Source organism: Dendrobates tinctorius, unplaced genomic scaffold (genome assembly GCF_039654945.1).
Source record: "Dendrobates tinctorius isolate UK_male_01 unplaced genomic scaffold, ASM3965494v1 ptg000031l, whole genome shotgun sequence".
Taxonomy (NCBI): Eukaryota; Metazoa; Chordata; class Amphibia; order Anura; family Dendrobatidae; genus Dendrobates; species Dendrobates tinctorius.
Window position 1 is genome coordinate 21212887 of NW_027361699.1, and position 10162 is coordinate 21223048.

The following is a 10162-nucleotide window of genomic DNA, read 5'->3' on the forward strand; positions in this document are numbered from 1 at the left end:
CAGCGTTCATCAACACGAAGCACTATGTGTAATTAATGTAATTAAGATAGGCTTGTTCTTAAAAATTCCTGTTCCAACTGTGGCATATCCCTCAGGGAGGCAAAGGAGACTGCATGCTGCAACCTGTTCAGTTATGTAGCTAGACCAGTTGTGTGTAGCACATACTAAACTAAATGAATTTTACTAACACAAAATAATAATAAATATTAATAATATAAAATCACGGACCAGAAAACAGTACAACAGTACCTTAAATTATCGGTGAAAAGCAAAAGCCATTCTAGTAATTGGATTTATTCTATAGATTTCATATATTTCACAGAAAACTGACGATAACAATCACTTGCCATATCGCATGTTATAAATGATAAGCCGGTGCAATAATTTACCGATCCAATGCCAATGTCACATCAGTGTGCAAGAACAGGGATCCTGTTGGAACCTGAAGCCATGTTGACAGGCATGTACTCACCTTGCAGTTCCTGAAAGTGTTCGCGGTCTAGGTTATAGCATGAAATCAACAATCCAAAGTACAAGGGATGGACAGGGAGCAAAGACTGAGGAATGTCCAAAGAATTTCTTTTTTCCTCTGGAAAAGTTTCCTTAGGGAGCCTTGTGATTTAAGGTTAGGCTGGAAAGGGTGTGTGCCGGCTGTGGCAGCCAGGGTGGAGAATGAGAGTCAGGAAGCTTCCTGTTTGCAGAACAGTGTATAAGAGTGAGCTTGTGTAAAGGGGAGGTGTTTATGGGTCATAGGTATCACTGAGCCCTGCAGTCAGGCAAGCACTGGGTAATTAGTGAACTTCATAACACAAGGCTGAGTCAAATCATGTTCTGTACTACTAACAATAAATATACTGTTCCGGTTTGTAGCAATCACTAAATAACTCACAGGGAGCGTAATGACCATAAACTGGACGACTCCCTTACCTCATTTCCCTGCACATGGGTGTCATCTATTCGCACAAGGGCCCTAAAGGTAATGGGGCCCATTTCTACCTCCAAAGTAGGTACAATTTTGCATTTTTAGGAGCTCTTCAGCTGCAAAGGACCCACATAATCATGCACAGGGACCCTTTTCTGTCTGTGTCCGCCAGTGTTTAGATCCAACATTTTTAGAGATAATATGGTTACAAGCATGACTGAATAACAGCATTTATTAATTTCTTCAAAGAACTTTTCAGAATTTGCATTTTCTAGGACCCTGTTTCTTTGAAGATCAGGGGGTTGTGAAGACGTAATGCTCCTCATACACATTGCATAAGTCAGCCAAACACATTGCTTTCAGATGCATTGACTGGCCATCTATTGCATATGGGGGCTTCCTGACTGTCCCCCGACAGATTATCTTGAGGGTCATAAATAAAGGGCAGCTGGATTTCAATTGTCTGATCCTTCATAGAGAACACCAGAACACTTGGCTGAGTGGCCCTGTGTGTGGGGAGAGAGATAACAGTTGGCCGAACTGTTGTCTGACAGCCATCTAATGTGTATTATCAATTTAAGTTTGCCTTGAATTTTTAAAGGGAGTCTGTCAGCCCAAACTGACAGTCTAAACCAGAGCTGCAAAACCGTGGCCCACATGTCTCACTATGCTCTCAACCACTCGCTGTTACCGCTATCTGCATCTGCAGACGGCAGTGAATACATTGTTAATGCTCCCACCAACTGAACCAGCAGACGCGATGACATCACTTCATTGTGTCTGTTGTACGTAGAGTTAGTGCATTGGAGACAGGAGCAGAGCGCTGGGGGAACGGGAGCAAGGTGAGTATGTGCTGCTTATTTTCAAAGGAGTATGGGATGTTTGCATGTATATAGGAGGCTATGTCGGCATTCATACTGTATATAGGAGGCTTTGTGAGGGTTCACACTGTACATAAGACCCTAATGTGGGGGCTCACACTGTATATAGAGAAGCTATGTGGGGGCTCATATAGGGGCTATGGGGGGCTCATACTGTATATAGAAAGGCTTTGTGGAGGCTCATACTGTATATAGTAGGCTATGTGAGGGCTCACACTGTATATAGAGAGGTTTTATGGAGGCTCATACTGTATATAGGGGGCAATGTGAGGGCTCACACTATATACAGTCCTGCTCATCGTTATTGGCACCCATGAAGTTTAAGTACATAATGTAGAATATCTCCTGAAAAAAATTAATCTAGTGAAATAGATTTTTTGTATAGAGTACTCGTGTTAAATACAAAAGAGAAAATGATAAACAATTATTTTAAACAAAAAACAATGGGAGGATAAAATAGAAAAACCTAAAGCTTGCTGTGCACTGGTATTGGCACTAGTGATGAGCGAGTATGCTCATTGCTCGGGTTTTCCAGAGCATGCTTGGGTGATCTCCGAGTATTTGGAAGTGCTCGGAGATTTAGTTTCTGTTGCCGCAGCTGCATGATATGCGGCTACTTGACTGCCTGAATACATGTGGGAATTCCCTAACAAACAGGTAGTCCCCACATGTATTGAAGCTGTCAAGTAGCTGCAAATCATGCAGTTGCTGCAACAAAAAATAAGTCTCCAAGCACTTCGAAAATACTTGGAAATCACCCGAGCAACGAGCATACTCGTTGTCATGATCCAGGACGGGGTTTCGCTTTGGCCCGTCCTGATCAGACTGGGGGTTAATTGTTCCGCCTCTCTCTGGCAGAGGGCGGCTATTTAATGCTCACTGGACCTAGGTCCGGTGTCAGTTATACTCCTGCCCTCTGCTGAGTTAGTTGACCTTGTGCGTACGTGTGCCTTGTGCCTGATATCTTGCTTGCTTGTGTGGTTTTGATCCTGTTCTGTCCCTGTTACAAGTTCTGCCTGTCCCTCTTGTACTGCGCTACCTCTCGTGTATGACTCTCTGCTTGTGACCCGACTTCTCTCTGCTCGTTCCCTTGGTACCACGTCGCCCTCTTGTGTATGACCTTTGGCTTTGCCTGACCACCAGTCTGTTTGTCCCTCCTGTGCCTCGTTTGCCCGTACTGTGTGTGACCTCCGTTTTGCCTGAGTCTGAGTTGTTGTATGGTGTCCTGTCATATCTGAAAGCAGGACACTAAGCCCCGCCCCCTTGCAGTCACATGACTATAGGTTCTGTGCCAGCTTGCTAACTTCTACGTCCTCAGGTCCTGTGCATCTTTACTTTCCGGCCCTGACTGGACCCTGACACCAATAGTTTGAAGCACGCATTGTCACCTCTGCTGCCCTGCTCCACAGGTATCTTTTAGCACTGTTTCTGTACTCAGGACACGCGCACTGGCTCTGTGAGCGAGTGTAGTGCGGTGTCTCTGACACTCGTTCATCACTAATTGTCACCCTTTACATTAAATTACAGTAGTATGGAAACACATTTTGACTCACCTGTGGTAAATCACAAATAAGAATCACCTGTGATTGTCAGTGCCCATGTGACATGAGCCAATAAATGATGACTTCAGTGTTTTAAAAAGCCACATTGTAGGTCCTGTTTCTTTATCACAATGGTCAAGACAAAGGAGCTGTCTGAGGACATCAGAAGTGTTATCATTAGTAAACACAAGACTTCCAAAGGGTATAAGGCCATCTCCAAAGACTCTGGTATCCTAGTTTCAACAGTGCACAATTTTATTAAGAAGTTTGCCAAGCGTGGAACCATCAAGAACCTCCCTGGACACGGGGGAAAGAGTAAAATTGACAAGATATGTCTTCGAAAGTTGGTGCGAATGGTGGAAAAAACACCATGTCAAACATCCAAAGTCCTGAAGACCAACCTGGAACAGTCTGGGTTCATGGTTTCAACAAGTACCATATGCTGCACACAAACCAAGCAGAGGTTTATGGACTAAGGCCAAGGAAGAAACCATTACTGAAGAAAAGACATAAAAAGGAACAACTGATCTTTGGCAAAGAGTACCTTGACAAAGCTCAATCCTTCTGGGAAAATGTACTGAGAAAAGATGAAACATAAATAGAGCTTGTTTACAGATGGCACAATGAAGCTTATAAGGAAAATAACACCCTACCAATAGTTAAGCATGGTGGAGGATCAATAATGCTGTGGGGTTGCTTTGCTGCGTCTGATACTGGAGGCCTTGACCGTATCACAGGAATCATGAAATCGGAGAATTATCAAGAGATTTTAGAGCGAAATGTCCTACCCAGTGCAATTAAACTTGATTTGAGTGAGAGATCATGAGTCCTCCAGAAAGACAATGACCCAAAGCACACATCCAAAAGTACACAGGAATGGTCCTGACCTCAATCCCATTGAAAATCTTTGCGGTGAGCTGAAATCTGCCATTGGGAAAAAGAACCCTGCAAACATTCAAGAACTTGAACAAACTGCAAAGGAAGAGTGGGAGAAAATAAAAGCGGAGAAGAACTATGGTACATTTCCATTTATTTCTGAAGATATTGTGCAGTTTATGAAAAAAATGAAGGGATGCCAATAATGGTGAGCAGCACTTTATAGGGGCAATGTGGGGTTATCATACTGTTTATAGAGAGGCTATGTGGGGACTCATACTGTAGGGGATTATGTGGGAGCTCATACTGTATATAGGGAGTTATGTTAGGGCTCATACTGTATATAGAGAGGCTTTATGAAGGCTCATACAGTATATAGGGGCAATGTAAGGTTATACTGTATATAGAGGGGATATTATTCATCAGAAACAAAGGGAGTACACGTACAATAATATCAGAAAATATACAAATTTATTTGCCACAGTTGATACAACATAGCACTGACATAACATACACATATAAGAAGGATCAGGTAATTAGGGCTGCTACTGTCCTGATAAAAACAATATATAAAGTGCTAAGTGCTTTTATAATGATGGGCCAAATGCTAGGGACTTGTTAGAGGGAATCACAGACAGGTGCGCATCCTAAGAAAGGACCCCATTACCCAGCGCAATAGTGCTTACCCATCATAAGTCAGGTCAGGACATGTGCAGCGCCGCCACCGACGCGCCTTTCGCCTCTTTTTCAAGGTGCTATGAGGGGCTATGTGGGGACTCATACTGCATATAAGGCTATTTGGGGGCACTTACTGCATATAGAAAGGCTATGTGGGGTCTCATCCTGTATGTAGGTGGCAATGTGGGTGCTCATACTGTATAAAGGGGGCTATGTGAGGGCTTGTATATAGAGAGGCTATATGAGGGTCTCATACTGTATATAGAAAGACTTTGTGGGTACTCACACTGTATACAGGGGGCTATGTGGAGGCTCATGCTGTATGTAGGGGGCTGCAAATTGGCTCATACAGTATATAGGAGCTGTGTTTAGACTTATACGGCACATAGAGGGTCTGTGGGCTCATATGGTATATAGGGGATGTCAGCATGCTTAATTCTGCTCAATATTGATATAATAAGTGTTATAATTATTTTATATTAATATTAATTGTAATTAACATTTTAATATTAATATTGAGAAGAATTAATTTCAGCATATTGGTTTTGCCATCTAAAACAGCCACCATCTCTTATGTGGCACTTCGGGAAAATTAATTGCCCACCACGGGTCTAAACTAAGCACACAGCATTGTAGGAAATCTAGGCTTGTCACTGTTTAATGACAATGCTAGCTTGCCTGGAACGAGCACTGTCTGCAAAGAATGCTCCGTCAAGCCAGCATTGTCAATTGCCAGCTGCAAAAACGCGCTAAGGCTATGTGCACACGTTGCGGATTTTGATGCGTTTCCGCATCGTTTTTGGACACGTGGAATTGCATAAAATCCACAGTGTAGTGCACCACCAATGTTAATCTATGTGAAATGGAGATTTGTTGTGCACATACTGTGGAAAAATATGCACGGATTTGCAGCGTTTTATTTTTTTGCAGCATGTCAATTCTTTTTGCGGATCTGCAGCGTTTCTGCATCCATTGACTTCTGCAAATCTACAACAAAAACGCAGGTTTAAAAAGATCTGCGGGTTTGCTGCAGATGTGAGTGTGAGAAACGCTGCAGATCAGGAGCAGGAAGAGTGTGTGGGCGAAGCTATGTGTGCGTGGAGAATGTGTGTGGATCTGTGTGCGGTGTCTGTGTGTGCGGGGGGTCTGCGGGTGTGCAGGTCTGTATGTAGGCAGGCATCGTCCGATGGGACTTGTAGTCCCATCTGGCTATGCCTGCTATAGTGATAGCTAACCAATGATGGGACAGTAGTAGTCCCATCATCAGGCTATTGTGTTCAAGTGTAAAAAAAATACACACATAGAATACATATTTACCATACAGCTAATCTCCGACACCCTTGATCACCTGTAAAAAAAAATTAAAATAATAAAGCAATAGTATACTCACTGTTCCGACGTAATCCATGTAGTAACGATTGTCCCATGATGATCTCCCATGGAGAGCTGTCACATCGGCGGATGTGACCGCTCTCCAGGGGCTCCGGTGATACAATGACAGCAGGTATCCTCCCGCAGTGTATCGCTCCGCCGTCAGAGGTCCATGGAGTTCAGGCTGTCACTTGTGGCACCGCTGTGTGGGAAAATTCTCACACCGCAATGCCATGAAGTGAGAGCATGAACTCCAGTGAACCCTCAGTGATAACACTGCAGGAGCCATTGTCTCCTGTCAGTGTGTCACTGGAGGCAATATAGAGCAGTCACATCTCCTGATGTGACTGCTTTATAGGGGAGATCATCGTGGGACACTCGTTATTAAATGGATTACATCGGAACAGGGAGTATACTGTACTGTTGGTTTATTTATTTTTCTTTACAGGTGATTGAGGGCGTCACAGGAATTAGGCGTAGAATAAAGATGGGAAGCTGTGTTTCGTGTTTTTTTGCATTAAAATACATTATTCTGGCTGTGTTTTTTTAACCCTTCACAAATTCTAGGATTAGTAATGGATAGGTATCTTATTGACGCCTCTCCATTACTAAGCCAGGCTTGATGTCACCACATAATACAAAGGTGACGTCAACCCCACAAATATTACCCCATATGCCACCACTACAGGGCAGTGGGAAGAGAGGCTAAGTGCCGGAATTGGTGCATCTTAGAGATGCGCCATTTCTGGGGCGGCTGGGGGCAGATGTTTGTAGCCGGGGGGGACAATAACCATGGTCCCTTCCCCCTTCATAGGCTATGAATATCTGCCCCGAATCGTCGGCTTTCCCTCTCTGGCACAGAAAATTGCCCAGGAGCCAACATCATTTTTTTCACTTTTTTTAAAAATTAAACATATTGTTCATTACTAAACATCTCTCTACCTATAGATATATCTATCTATCTATAGATCTATCCATAGATCTGTCACGACTGCGACCACGGACGCGGCCCAGCCGCCACCTCCACGTCGACCGACCACGACGAGGTGGGGCGAGCGTCCCAGGTGGGGACAGAATGTGGACCCACTGGACCACAGGGGGAACCCAGGCCTACCTGGACTAAGGAAGGGTAGCAACCGGGGTCTGTGGCAGCTGAGTATGTGGACGAGGTGCAGAACTACATGACACCGCACAACTTCAGGTATGAAGACAAAGCTTTACTCAACAGAAACAAAATACAAGCACAAAACATAATTATGCCAGGCTCCCGATTCCGCACATCAGGGAAGGGTACATGTCTCAGGATAACAGACGAAGGCAGGAGGATATCAGGGGTTGATACAGTCCAGGGTTATCTGGCAAGGGCATACTAGGACGGCCTCTCTCTCTCAGGCCTCAGGCGTAGCACAGGCTCAGCAGGAGAACATCAGACACCAACCTCGGACAGACTTCAGACGATGGCAAGGGTCATCACTGGTTGATGCAGTCCAGGGTCATCTGGCATGGGCATACTAGGACTACCTCTCTCTAAGGTCTCAGGCATAGCACAGGCTCAGCAGGAGAACATCAGACACTGATCCAGGACAGACATCATCACAGGGTGGACCTCAGGGAACTGGCGGAACTTCAGGACAGGAACAGGAACTCCGGCATGGCAACACAGGTCATCGGCTGGTTAGATCCAGGCATAGCTGTCACCGGGAAACAAGGCTGGAGACTCTCCAGGAACACAGACAGGACCGACTCTGGAACACAGGCTGGACCACCAGGACCACCGACCACACATCTGGACACAGGCTGGACGACCTGGAACACGGACTGGACATCAAGACACATCAGGAACATGGACTGGACATCAGGAACATGGACTGGACATCAGGAACACGGACTGGACATCAAGCAGACATCAGGTCTCAGGCAGGACATCAAGACACCAGGTGGACATCAGGTCTCAGTCAGGACATCAGGACTCTGATCTCAGATAGAACATAAGCACACTGGCACCGGACTCCGGACATCTGGCAACGATCGACAGGCTCCGGACATCAGGCCGCAGTCATCAGGTTCCGGACCTCTGGCAGCGTTCGGCAGGCTCCGGACATCGGGCAGAGAAGCATAGGATCTGGACATCTGGCGGAGAATATCAGACACAGCACATCTGGAAGTGGTCATCAGACACCGGACATCGGAGCGCGGTCATCAAGGCTCCGGACAAGAGGCCACGGTCATCAGGCTCCGGACATCTGGCAGCGACCTAAAAAGGAACCCAAGCGGTCTGGTACAAGCCCCGCCGGGTTGAACTTGATCCAGCCTGGGATTGCACCAAATAATCAGCTGAGCATAGAGTAGCAAAAACTCAGCAGACACACTGGACTCCTATTTCCAAGATGAACCCAGATTAGATCACGGAAAGTCAGTTAGCAAAGAGTCAGTCACTAGGCACAGGGTTCAAGACACAGAAGGACCTCAGGAACATAACTCAGAGGACACAGTTCAGACAGGGTGAGGTACAGAAACAGATCCAGGATCAAGGATTCAGGAAACAAGACACAACAGGGACAGGCCTGGATATGCAGCCTCCAGGGAAGGCGATCTGGGTATTCTGCCCCCAGAGCAGGCGGAGAAGCAGGACACAGTTCATACAGGGTCAGGTACAGGAACAGATTCAGGATCAAGGATTCAGGAAACAAGACACTACACGGACAGGTGTTATGAATGAGTCACCGAAGGAGGCAAAAACAGAAATACTAGCTAAGTCCAGAAAACCAGAGAAGTTGGCAGCTATCGGATTGCAGACCCCTGAACCTAACAACAACAACTAGCAGTAGCCGTGGGTGGTTCCTACGGTGCCCTAGACCCCTCGATCACAGCCGGAAAACTACATAGCCTAAAGACAGAAAGGGAAATCTAAACTGCCCCAGAGCAGACCCCAAAGCAATAGGCAGCCCGTAACATATAATGACGGTGAAGCAAGATGAAAAAACACTCACACAGATAGAAAGATAGGCTGAGCAAATGATGGGGCCCAAGCTAACTAAATAGGACAGGATAGAAAAGCTGCTGTCTGCAATCCGCCAAAACCCTCTCAAAACAAGAGCCAACAGACTGATAGGGAAAAAAGCCCTGAAGACGCTAGGCTTCAAAAAGACTATATCAGTACTCAGGAATTTTCTGAAGACAGAGCAAAAAGGAATTCAGCTCACCCAGCAGGGGAAGGCAGAAATCCAGAAAAACAAGGCAAAACAAAACCAAAACACAAATGCAAAAAGCAAAGCAGAAAACTTAGCTTTTGAGGAGCAGGAATCAGACTGGTCTCCTAGAATCCCTTAGAGAAATCACCCGCAACGCAGAAGGGCGTCGGCTGCCTTATATCCAGTCAGCAATTCCAGTCACCCAGTCATCATCATTCTGCTCAGGTGCTTTGTAATCAGCCTCACTACCTTCCTTCACCAGAAGAGGGAGTTCATCAGACCTCAATGGTGAAGGGGAAAATGAACTCACAACAGTACCTCCCCCTTGAGGAGGGGTCGCCGAACCCTCATCCACGCCACCAGGGCGATCAGGGTGAGCCCGATGAAAGGCACGCACCAATCTTTTGGCATGAATATCAGAGGCAGAGACCCAGGAATTATCCTCCTGACCATAACCCTTCCACTTAACCAACTACTGGAGTCTCCGTCTAGCCAGACGGGAATCCATTATCTTCTCTACCTCATATTCCATGTTACCTTCAACTAATACAGGGTCCGGAGGTGCCACCCCAGGAACAACTGGTTCAACAAACCTCTTCAACAAGGACATTATGAATTTTAAATGTGACACGAAGAGCCAAACGAAAAGAGACCAGATTAATAATCTCCAAAATCTTGTAAGGTCCAATAAATCTAGGCTTA

The 10162-nt window shown here is 45.7% G+C and overlaps 1 protein-coding gene across 1 annotated transcript in view; it reads right to left on the reverse strand.

Annotated features, from left to right (window-relative positions):
- The window catches only part of TJP2 (tight junction protein 2), a 260996-nt gene extending 260314 nt beyond the window's left edge, over nucleotides 1–682 (reverse strand). Inside the window, exon 1 of the mRNA XM_073572240.1 lies at nucleotides 473–682. The gene's annotated coding sequence lies outside the window, so the exon portion shown is untranslated. The remainder of the gene's footprint in view (nucleotides 1–472) is intronic.
- Nucleotides 683–10162: the final 9480 nt, after the last annotated feature.